The following is a 12,951-nucleotide window of genomic DNA, read 5'->3' as shown; positions in this document are numbered from 1 at the left end:
CATGTGGCTGCAAAAGAGGAGCATCATCTGTACCAGCAGTTCATTCTGGTCACTCAGAGATGTAAAGGGAGACATTCCTGACCTGTCTTGCTACCCATTGAATGGTGTCATCTGAAACAGATGGGAACCAAGGCTGATGGAATGATTCCTCATGTAGATTCAGGATTTGGTGGGTCATGGTCAGATGATTAAATAAACAGAAAGCAGCCAGTAGTCAGTCACAACTTCCTCATGGTAAGTCCTTTCCTAAGGCAACCTCATAGTTCTTATGTAAAATAAAGCCTCCAGTTTATGCTTATGTTCCACTCTGCTTGACAACAAAGGGCTTGTGCAACATCCACACTCAGCAAATAGCTAGAGGGGTGTTTTGAGATGTAGGTGACTCGCATTACTAGCTCAGTTAGCTGTATCACACCTTTGAACAGCCAAATCCTGGGAAGTGACCACTTGGCTAAAGCATTCAGGACCAAGGTGGCTGTAGCATTCAGGACCTTGAGATCTTCTTTAAGGGTCTTACCAAATGTGACACCAGCACCTGATGATTTGATAACAGAAAGTCTATGAGATCTTCTAGCACCCTTTTCCACATTTTAGGCAACAGAGTTCTGGCAGTTGTTTGAGGTCATGTGACAACTGTTCTAACAGGTGCAGGAACATACCATTATAGAACACAGTCTAATGGTAGCACAGGGCATGATGCTGTACTGTCAAGTCCCCATGCCACTGCTAACAGGTTTGTCTCAGACCACCACTACAATATGAGCTGATATGTGGTGTTTACCTTAGACACACTAAACCCAATGAGCATCACTGATGCATGAGCACACCAAGCCTGGAGAAAGAAGGAAGGGGAGGTCTACTTTCTCCTACTTCAGGTTATGAGTCAGTGAACCAGAATGCCATTTACTCTGAGAATCAAGAAGGTATTAATAGCTCCCCACTGTATTACGTTTTCTTTGGCGAAACCTACAGATTATAAAACCCCAAAAAAGCACCAGACCAACAAAATAATTGGAGGAAGCCACCAAACCAGCAGAACGTAGGCTCTCCACAAAAAGTCACTTTCCAAAGTAAAACACGAAGTCAGGGAATAAAAATCCAAACCAGTTTAATAGATAAGTGCTTTTGTCCTTCACAATAAGAACTTCATTTGGAAAGTGACTTTTTTGTGAAGAGCCTATGTTCTTCTGGTTTGGTGGCTTCCTCAGATTATGAAATCTGCCATTGATTTGCTTGTGGCACATATTCCTTCCCAATTAAATATCTGAATAATTGTTTTGAGTTTTACTGTGTGTGTGTGTGTGTGTGTGTGTGTGTGTGTGTGTGTGTGTGTGTGTGTGTGTGTGTGTGTGTGTGTGTGTGTGTGTGTGTGTGCATTTTAATTTCCCTCACTGCCTGTCAGCCATAAGTCTACCTTGAGTGATCAGCTCATTTATTCTCCACTTCCCTGGGGAGACTGATGATTATGGGACTCTTGTCATACAAACAGTCATTAGGTTTTTTTTATTTCTTTGTTATAGCATTTCCTCCAGCAGCTTACGTGCATCCTCCCATATGCATGGGCTGTAATGCCTTCTTATGTGGGCTTGTATGTTCCTACCCATGCCTCATGAAGTCTGCTGCAAGAATTCAACTAGGTAAAGCCAAGCACACATCCTCAGCCCATGCACTGTTCTCCTCGCACCAACTGATCTGAGTCTGTGGTGGCATAGCGTGGTGGGGTGAATGGGTTAGCTACCCCAGGTGCAAGATGATAGTGTAAGTGATCTGGAGATGCTGATCAACTGGTTGTGAGTACAGGTATTCCTTTCTATATCTACATTTCTGAATGTCAATATAGAAATTAATTAAGATACTGCTTCTGTGGTCAGAAGTGCTGAACTGAAGAACTTCAGTGGTTTGTTTGTGGTATAAGTTGCAGCAAGCCACGTGCTGCAAATGTTACAAGTCATTTTTATAGAGCTGTAAGAGTAGAAAGAATAGTTCTGAAGCAAGGCCTTTTTTCCTGCTTCTTATGGGGGAGGCACTGAAACAGACCTGGCTTGCTCCTGAGGTTAAGAAAGCTAGCCAGATTGGAGTGAACTTTTTATTTATTTATTTATGTATTTGTTCATTCATTCCCCATCTTAGATTTCAGGACCACAGAAATGGGACCTGGCTTGCTCCTGAGATTAGCAGCACCAGCCAAATTATAATGGACATTTTTTTTGTTCTTCTACTCTTGTAGATAAGGGGTGCCAGATCTAGGAACAGTATGGGACACTAAGTGGGCCAGGTACAGCTCTACCAGTAGATAATGACATTGTAGAATACTGGGCTGTATGCTCACCTCCAGAATGAGCAGACTCATGTAGGCTGTCATTCCAACTATCCCCTGCCTGATCCTTCCAGTCCCTGTGCCCTTAATTGATTTCAGGACACGTGGTTTATAGTCAGAACTTCTCCCTCTGTGTCACATAGACAAGCTACTAAATGAATACATTCAGAAGATGTAGGTGGTACCTTTGTGATTGCCCAAAGGTCACACAAAGTAGCCTCTTATCAAGGATGCCCATATGCACACTGGAAACAACTTAATTCTCCTCCCCTGGATCCTAAAAAGGCAAATGCATAACCCCAGATCAATAAAATGGCACTCTACCTACTAAGTTTGCCAATCTCTCTTTTCAACAGCATGCATGTTCAGCATTTAGGCGGGTGTGCATATTCCTTCCTTATTTGGCATTCAGGCTAGTGTGCACCTTTCTTCAGCATTTATTCAGCATTTATCAGCATGCTGTTAGTTATGATGGGCAGGGGTCATCATTCATGGGTGGGTGTAGTAGGTAGGCTGCATTTGTTGTACCTCCTCTCAACATACCATTAAAGGAAATTGTCAAGAGTTATCATCATCAGTGACTGTTAAAGGTAAGCTGCAATAGTTGCACTTGCCCACAGCATACCATTAAGGATAATGGATGAAGGTCATTAGTCAAAGTAAACTTTACTGTCATTTAGAACTACATATGTGTAGCCTAAATGAAATTTCGTGCATCAGCTCAATTCTTGAGATTACAAAGGAAAGTGAAACAACACATACAAGTAGAGGAATAAACATAACTAACAAATACAATACTACTCCTATACATGCCGCAGAGACATTTACCAACACTCATATATGAAAAGAATACCTTCCTCTGAGTTAAATTAACTACCCTATTTAAAGTAATAAAAAACACACTACAGATTGAAATGCCTAAGTTATTTGTCTAAAATAATACGTACAATGGATATAATAAATAAATGTTGCACTTACTTGCAATATATGTAAGTACATATTGCACAAATAAATAAAAATTGACTTATTATGTGTCCAGGCCCCTGAGACTAGTGCCTGAGTTCAGAAGTCTAATCACTGTAGGGCAGAAACTGTTACTGAATCTTGTAGTCCTGCAGCGGATGCTGCAACACCTCCTGCCTGATGCCAGATAGTTAAACAGTCCATGTGCAGGCTCTACGTTGTCCTGTATTATTTTGGTGGTCTTTCATTACCTTCTCTGCAACCCTCACCACTATTTGTAGCACCTTCCTTTCTGTAACTGAGCATCTTCCAAACCACACTGTGAAGTTGCAGGTGAGGGTGCTCTCTATTGCTTCTCTATAGAAGGTGGAGAGAATATGAGGAGGAAGCTTAGCTTTTTTCAGACTTCTTAAAAAAATGGAAGCATTGGTGTACTTTCTTGACCAGTTGGCCTGGTGTTTCCTGACCACAAGAGATCCTCTGATATGTGTACATGCAGGAATTTCACACACTTGACCCTCTCTACACTCTCACCTTTGATCATGAGCACCGGATGGTTTGTTTTATTTTTCCTGAAGTTGATGATAATCTCTTTGGTCTTGCTTACATTCAAGTCAAGGCTGTTCCCCTCATACCAACTGATCAGAGATGCCACCTCCTCTCTGTACGCCCTTTCATCCTCCTTTGTGATGAGCCCCATGACTGTGGTGTCATCAGCAAAACTTGATGATATGGTTGAATTTGTGCTTAGCATAGCAGTCATGGGATAGGATGGTGAATAACAGTGGGCTGAGAATACATCCCTGTGGAACCCTGGTGTTAATCGTGATGCACTTTGATGTGTTCTTACCTGAACACACCCTTTGTGGTCTCTCAATGTGGAAGTCCAGGATCCAGTTACAGAGATATTTACTGATTCCTAAATGTGCCAGTTTTTCTATCCGCTGCATTGGTACCACTGTATTAAATGCAGAGCTGAATTCTATGAAAAGCATCCTCACATAGTTGTTTTTGCCCTCTAAATGCTTAAGTGAGAGGTGTAGTGCTACTGATATGGCATCAGCCATGGATCAGTTAGCTCTGTACGCAAACTGCAGAGGGTCACAATCAGGAGACAGGCATGATGAAAGATGCTTTTTGATCAGCACTCAAAACATTTCATAACACTGGATGTCAGAGCAACTGGTCTGTAATCGTTAGGGCTGGAGGGAGTGGTTCTCTTAGGTAGTGGGATGATGTTAGTTTCCTTGTAGCATGAGGGTACTTTTGTCATGGCAAGAGAGGTGTTAAATGTTTCCCTGAGCACTGTGCATAGTTGATCGGCACAGTCTTGTAACACCTTGCCCAGTATGTTGCTTGGGCCAGCAGCCTTCCTGGGGTTCTCTCTCCTCAACTCTCTTCTTACCTCCTCTGTGCTGAGGCTGAATTTTGCATCATTCTCATCAGTGGGTAGTGTTAGTACCAACCTGTTGTTTCTTTCCTCAAATCTACCAAAGAAGATGTTCAAACTGTCCAGGAATTCAGTGCTGTCCTCACACTGTGCTGACCTGATTTTGTAGTCAGTGATTTCCTGCATGTCTTTCCATAGTCCCCTTACATCCTTCATGTCTGCAAAGTGTCTCTGTACCTTTCTGCCATACTCCCTTTAGCCCCCTTTATACCCCTCCTCAGATTACCTCTTGCTACACTTAGGGCTGACTTGTCTTTAGCCCTGTAAACTGTGTTTCTCTCCTTCAGAAGCTGCTATACCTTAGCAGTGAGTCATAGCTTCTGGTTAGCTTTAATAGTGATACTCTTGGTATTAGTTACCCCATCAACCATTATTCATGGCTGTAGCAGACAGGCTGCTTTGGTTGAACCTTCCTCACCATACCATTAGGAATTCTGGATAGGGGTCATGATTCTGGGTTTTAACATGCAGCCTGCACTGGTTGCACCTTTCTTCAACACATTGTTAAAGATGGTGACTAGGGATCGGCATTCAGGGTTGTGATATATAGGCTAAATTGGTTGCATTTCTTTCCTTAACATACTTTTAGGAATGGCAGATAACCATCATCATTCAGGGATATAGCATGCAGACTGCATTGGCTGGATCTTACCTCAACACACTGCTAGGGATGGTGGACAGAGGTCATCAATCAGTGTTTTAGGATACTACCTGCACTGGTTGCATCTTTCCTCAACAAATTGCTAGGGATGGTTGATAGAGATCATCATTCAGGGTTGTAGTGTGAAGGCTGCTTTGGTTACTCATTCACTCAACACATTGCTAGGGATGGTGGATGGGGGTCATCAGTCATGGCTACAGCATGCAGACTGCATTCATTGTGTCTCACCTTAGCATGTTGTTGGATATGGTAGTTTGGGGTAATCATTCATGGCTGTAGCTCATAGTATGCAGAGATGTACAAAGTACATGGGTGGTCGCACTAATAAAAATGCTCTCCCAATACACTGTTTTTGTGATTCAGTGACATGTTAACTGTGATGAGGAAGGACCTCATTATCAGCTAATCTCTGTCTCTGGATAGCAGTTACCACTGCAAGGTGCAGATCATTGATATTAACTGCTGCGGCTGCATCATGTAGGCATAGGAATCACTCATCAGTCACTTACCCATACACACAAGTACACATTCAAACACAAAAACACATACATGACACAGTCTCTGTATCTGCCCCTGAGTTGTTTGCCCTTCCTGTATCTAATAGTTGTCCATCAACCCTGATCTTCCAGTTATTCCTTCATCAAGGTTGAATGTTATTCTTTTAAGGGTCACAGTGCTTTTTTTTTTGTTTCTTGTCTACTCATGACTTAATAACCATATCTTCTACTATATTAAGAGTATTTATAATGAAGTGGCCGAGAGGTTAGTGCTGGTTTCTTTGAGACATGCCCTGGGATTCATGAAGCTTGCGCCAGGCGCAGGCAAAGCGTCGGCGAACTAATGCCAAATATGACAGCCGAGCGATTCAGGTACAAGCTGTTTCCACGTGCACTACCAGCATACACCAGTTCTGCGCAGCTCCCAGTGCATGTATGATAATTACCCCATGCGCAGCAGTGTAGCATGCAAATGAAGGTATATAGCAATTCATGAAGTGGTGCAGGTGTAGCATAAGCATGCAGAAATGTAAACCAAAAATAAAGGTTTACATTTTTCAAACATAAAATCAGAGCCATGAAAGCGGACCAAACTTACGTATTATAATGTTAATAAATGCCAATGGCTAAATATATAGGCAATGGCATAAAAAGCATGCACAACACATAAAAAATAATGTTTAATGTCATGGCCACAGTAACGCAAAGTAAAATCGCAGTGCATCGGTGCGCAAATGGGATCACAATGAAAATATATTTATATGTCATAAAACTGCAATGTAACACATTACATGAATTCCCCATAATAGTCAATGGCATGCATGCTACACCACAACCATGGTGCAAGGGTTGCTAAGGGTCTGTGACAGTGTTCGGCGCGGTAACTAGGAATTAGTAGTCAATGCCATGCAAATTAGTCAAGTAATATTGCATTGCAATATCCCCGCCAACGTAAAGATATACCTCACAGCATAGTGGTACAACACCAAGGTGTGGCCTGGAGATAAACATGACATCAGGAAAGGGGTGTGCCACCTTAGCTGTAAGCATATTGGAGCATTGCTAATCTGGGTTGCCTGTTGCTAAGCAAAGCTGCAGGATAGGTGTGTGGAAGTAGCCACAGCTTTGCTTAGATGAGAGCACACAAGGTGACCAAAAGTGCATGTGAACATGGATGAAAATGCACTCAAAACCTGGTAAACGGCTGTGCGCATCATGCACCACAGCTGAAATAGGAAGGATACAGGAAGACAATAAGGAAATGCTGCAGCATGGTAATTGGAGCACAAATGAGTAATTAACATCTAGGAACTCACAGTGGGCCATTGATGACAGCTAACAAGGCTGCTAGCAGCTACCTGCAGAACAGGACAGGGGAGGTGTTGTACTGCAAAGAAAAGAGCTGTCACAGCAGAACAAAGCAAACCTGCAGTAGATCAGCTATGTAACACATTTCGCAATACAATCCTGGGTTGGGAAAGTACAAAACAAGAAAGCAGGCAGCTGGATGCATGCCTGACAATGGGAGGGGAATCAGGTTGAAAATTGAAGTAAAGGGCAATGGCTGAATCATGGCAGCCAAGTGTAATTCAACACCAAAGGCCCCACAATGGCAGTACCTGCTGTAAAACCCATAAATAAAATACCCTGCAGCTGGAATTGCACATGCAAACCCAAGTATACCAGCAGCATCCATTACATAATACAATAAAGTGTGAAAGCTCCTCACACACACTTGTGTATTCCCAGACACTCTGCACCATTGGTGTATACAGACGGGGAACTTTTAATATGTACATGTTAGAGGCTGCCATAGCTTTGATTCACCAGTATGTGTTGGAGACTGATGGTGGTTTGGAGGATGATGCTGACAACCATCTCAGGTACTGGAGAAGGAGAAGAGTTTTCAGACCAAGGGTAACCTGGCAGGGGCTTCATGATCTGGAGATAGTAGAGCACTACAGGGTGGACAGGGACACCATACAGCAACTTGTTGAGCTGTGCCGGCCATGCCTCAGAGCCAGAAATAACAGAGGGGAACCCATCCCAGTGGACACGAAGGTATGTGTAAGCTTGAGAATACTAGCTACAGGTACCTTTCAAAGGCCAACTGGGGATATCATGGGGCTCTCACAGGCATCAGCATCAATGGTACTCCACCAGTTCCTGGATGTCATGTTACCATATGCCAATGAGCACATATACTTCCCCTGAATGCAGGAGGAGTTGGCCAGCAATATGCGACTCTTCCACTGAGTGGTAGACTACCCAGAGGTACTGGGTGCAATAGACTGCATGCACATACACATCAAGTCACCACCCAGTGAGCAGGGTAGGCGGTACATAAACCGCAAGGGATACCCCTCCATCAACTGCCAGGTCATGTGCAATGCCCAGGGCATTATCATGGATGTGTGTGCTGGCAGCCCTGGAAGCTATCATGACTCCCACATCTGGCATGCCTCACAGCTGTATCAGGTATTTGACAGGGGGGACATCCCATAAAGCCACCTGGTGGGGGATGCTGGCTATGCACAGGAACCATGGATGATGACTCCCATCAGAAATGCACACACACCCATGCAAGAACGCCATAATGAGGCACACGCACAAACCAGAATCATCATAGAGCATGTGTTTGCGATGCTGAAATCATGGTTCAGTTGCTTGGACATATCTGGTGGAGCCTTGCAGTACTCTCCAGGCATGTGTGCCCACATCTTCATAGTATGTGCCATGCTACACAGTATGATCCTGTGGAAACAGCTGCAGCAGGGACAGAATGGTAAAGGCCCTCATAGCCCACCACCATTGCCAAGGGCCCCACAGGCACAGAAGGACTCAGACCACGAACACCCTGTGCCAGTCCCAGTAGGCAGATGGAGGCATGCCCAGTATGCCCATGCCTTGGCAAAGAGGAAACATATAGCACACACACTGACAGTGTAGGCACCTATGGACTGACACCCTTCTCCACCTGCACACTCAGTAAACATGGATGGCACACACACACGACCACCTGTAAATTGTCATGTATAGGTGGTCTACTGTGTGCATCCTACATAGGCAGCCCTCAACTATTGTACACACAACTGCCATTGGCACAAGGTAAGTCAATACCTGAACAGTAAATTAAGTTATCAGCATGTGTTGATACTGTATGTATAGGTTCATAGGTACATAGGTAGGTACACGCCTAACTGCCCAAGGACATTCATAAGCCTAGCCAAAATGTGTCTGCTGTCACCACTCCATTAATTAACTAACTGTTCCTCTGTGAAGCAGAGCCAATTGCGAGATCCCTGGGGTGTATCCACTGTTCCCCACCCACTCTGCAAGGATTCCCTGGTGTGTTATTGAGGGGCTCCGTATAATGTAATCAGGGATATAGTTCCAAAGCATGGTAAGTACCCATGACAGGAATCTGTCACTCCAGCATCTTCCAGTTATGGTTGTGGCAATGTGTAGCTAATTACAGTCTGTGGCTCACTGTGACATGGATTCCCATAGGTGGAGCATATCCATTAACCTTGACTTGGACATGGCTTTGTTGGCCAGCAAATATCATCTCTGAGGAAACGATATGCCAATGAGTAATGCAAGAGTTTATGCAGTCTGGCAGCACAGGACACTTGTCTGAGGGCATTATCCCTCTTGGCGAGGTACGTTTGTGGCCCTTCCAGCTGTTGGATGTGTCTTCTGAGGTACATCCAAAATGGGTTATCATACTCAATGATGGGATTGCTGAGTGATGAGTAAAGGGGCACAATAACCTCAGTCTGTTTAGATGCAAACCCTTAAGTAATCAGATGGCCTACATAGATGCATGTCCTACCTACTTCGCAGATATAATCGTCAAATTTGAGACCACTATCTAATGTAGTCCCCAAATACCTATTACGTCATCAGAATTATAGTGTCTGCCACTCATGTGTTAATATGTGTAGTTTCCTAAAATGGAATGACCATGCAGTATGTGGCCTTTAGGTGGAGGCCATGACTTTGACATCCTGTGTTGGTCTATGTAAGGTCACTTGAAGGACGTCTGTGACAGCTGGAATGTCAGTTATGGCCCCCAGTCTACAGTAATTGCTGAACACGGTCTGCTGTCATCCACCTTTGTTAGCTCGTACCTCCGAGAAGTATATGGCAAACAGTAAGGGTCCATTGACTGAGTCCTGTGGGACACCAGTTGTGACTGGTCAAGAGTTGGACCTGGTGGCTGCTAGGCTTACCATGTGGGTTCTGTGTGTAAGCCTGTTGTCAAAGCAACCTGTGATGTATGGATGCATGTACTGGCTGGTGAGTGTAGAAATAATACCTGAGTAGGGAATAGTGTCAAAACCCTTGGAGAGGTCCAGGTAGTATGTGTGAACTACCACACCACACACTGAAAGTCTAGGTGACCGCAAGATGTCAAACAGGTTCAGTAGGCATGGTCTGCACTCAATCAAGCTGACCTAGGTTGGGTCAAGTGTCTGGAGGTTACCATTGTCTATGTTAATGAGTGCCATGAGGATGGGCTCCATAGCTGTGCAGATCAGGCTACTCAGTCTTATGGGATGGTAGTCACCATGGTTGGTTGTGTCACTACCTTGGTGGAGTGGAATAGCTGTTGTCATGTGCCAGTGAATGGCCATGTAGCCTGTGCAGAGGCTGATGTTGAATTGTTATATTAGGTGGGGAACACTTTGTCCTGTAGTGTCTACAGGATACAGTCTGGGACACCATCTGCCTCCAATGATGCTCTGTCATGCCGTTTGAAAGGGCCATTACCACCTGTATGTCTCAGATGTCTAAGATACTGTACATTTTTGGTATTGTGCGCCCTGTAGGGGGTGAAGCTTGCTCTGAATGTATCATCAAGTGTGTTGGTGATATCAGTAGGGTCAGTATATTCAGTGCAATATTGCACCAGCACAGTGCAAATCTTTGTGTCACTGTTTAGATCCTTGACATAGCCAAAGAAGCCTCTGTGGTCATATTCCAAATCCATGCCTATTTACCTGTGGATGTCAGCCTTGGATGATTACATGAGTAACATAAGAATCTTGCTAATACTGGTCACGGATGTCTGCATGTCTTGGGATTTGCTGTTGTTCTGGACTACTGTCCTACTTCTGTTGTATAGCCTGTATAATGCAGGTGCCAGCAGACTGGTGTCCTTGTGTAGGAGTATCGAGTCCTGGTTTACCATTGATGGCACGACCCATACATCTTTGTAGGTGCTTATAAAGTGCATTTGTAATTCTGTCTGTATCTCGGGCAGTGTCATCACTGAGCATGGGGGCTGTGAACCCTCCCACCTCTGTCATTAGTACTGTGAATTTAGCTGTAGGAAAGGTATTCACTGTGTTCCTTGGGTGGGGGAGATGGTTGGGAGTGGAAATCATCAGTGAATAGTTCATGGTCAGATCTAAACAGTGACCAGTTTACCTTTGCTGCAGTGCACCTGTTGCACATGTCAGTGATTACCACTCCTAGTATGTTTTCACCTCTGGTTAGTCCATCTACCAACTGATACAGGCCATATGAGGTGATAAATCCCAGGAAGTTCTGGACCTGGAAGTGAATATTCAAGTAGGTTATCCAGTTAAGTGTTGGGTAGCCAACACTGGCCAATAACAGGGTGTCTGGTAGGACTGTCATGTTTACCATTGTCACCAGATAGTTGTAGTGGTGCTCCTGGGTATATGAGGGTTATCTGTAGCAGCTCACAGTTTGCATTGCAGTCATGGCTGATGTTAGCTGCACATGGATGATCACAGAGGTATCATGCTGCCTCAGTAACATGGAGGTGTAGGTATCCCCAATGAATATGGATACACCCCCTCCATGTCTGTGCCAGTCCATGTTCAGTGGCTGAAATGTGTGTTATGGGGTGTAGTCTGCTAGTGCCGGTGTGCTCACAGGAGCCTTATACAGGTCCCAATCACAGAACAGATGTAGATGTTGTCCATACTGAGGGGTGCTGTGAGTGCATGCATGTTGTGAGTACTACCCCTGGTGATGAGTAGCCTAACCCTTATTGATTCTGCTATTGTGCAGTTCATGGAGGTGAGATTCACCCCTGAGACCTGCCTAAAAACTGCACCATGGGGGTGCCAGTAGCCTTGCCCAGCATTCCAAAGCCTTAGGCTGACACATGCAAGTTGGTATGGCATTGCTGCAGGCATGTTTCCCGTCTGTGCTTGTGTCCCATCTTTCCTGTAGGTAACCTACTAGTAAGCAATACAAAGCCTGAAACCTATACAAGTCCACTAGCTTCCAAGATAGGCTTTTAGAGTGATCATGTATCAGTAGTCTGTATGCTATTGCTGTACTTAACTGTTGTCTGACATGGTGTTTTACACTGTATATTGTGATCAGAGAACTCTGTATAATCACATATGATGTTGGAGATGGCCTGTACTGTAGAGGTTCACAGATAGTGGAGATTGCCTGCACTGTAGAAGTTCACAGATAGGTTGTAGGCTATCTGCCCAAGGGCATTTAGAAGCATAGCTACAGTGTGGTGGCTTTATCTGCACCATTGATGAAGTAACCGAGCCTCTGTCAAGCATAGCCAATGAAGTGATTCCAGGCAGAGTTGCTGGAAGCTGTTGAAGACAGGGGTGCTGTGGGGTCATAGGGGCACATAGTGATCTCAAAAGGCCATGTTAACATGACAACCCAACAGCATTCAATGTCTCCATCAGGTCTTTCAGCTATAAAACTGGAGTGACTCCCCCACACCCTGGCTGAATGTTTCTGGGACACATGATCCCAGGGGTGTATATACTGTTCCCAGTCACACATCACGGTTTCCCCTGAAGTGTGTCAGTGAGGGGCTATGCCAAATGTAGTTTGGATGTTAATGTAGAGTCACTTGATTCATGTGTTATGTTGGTATTTCAAGAAGCTCACTGGGTGGTGTGTGGCTCCGCCTCTTGTGTAGCCAAGCTTACATATAGTATTCATGGACATAGGAAATAGGGAGAAGGATCGTTAATGTCAATAGTGTAATGGCTGCAGCATTTGCATAATATCTGTGCAGTCATGGTTCAAATCACAATAAAGAAAA

The 12,951-nt window shown here is 44.3% G+C and overlaps 1 protein-coding gene across 1 annotated transcript in view; it reads left to right on the top strand.

Annotated features, from left to right (window-relative positions):
• LOC122814323 (zinc-binding protein A33-like) overlaps window positions 1-12,951 on the top strand; it is a 569,312-nt gene that overhangs the window by 542,560 nt on the left and 13,801 nt on the right. The gene's annotated exons all lie outside the window — the stretch shown is intronic.

This window comes from Protopterus annectens, chromosome 10.part0 (assembly GCF_019279795.1).
Source record: "Protopterus annectens isolate FY-2018-M chromosome 10.part0, PAN1.0, whole genome shotgun sequence".
Lineage (NCBI taxonomy): Eukaryota > Metazoa > Chordata > Ceratodontiformes > Protopteridae > Protopterus > Protopterus annectens.
The sequence above is the reverse complement of the archived record's forward strand: the minus strand, read 5'-3'. Positions and strand labels throughout refer to the sequence as shown.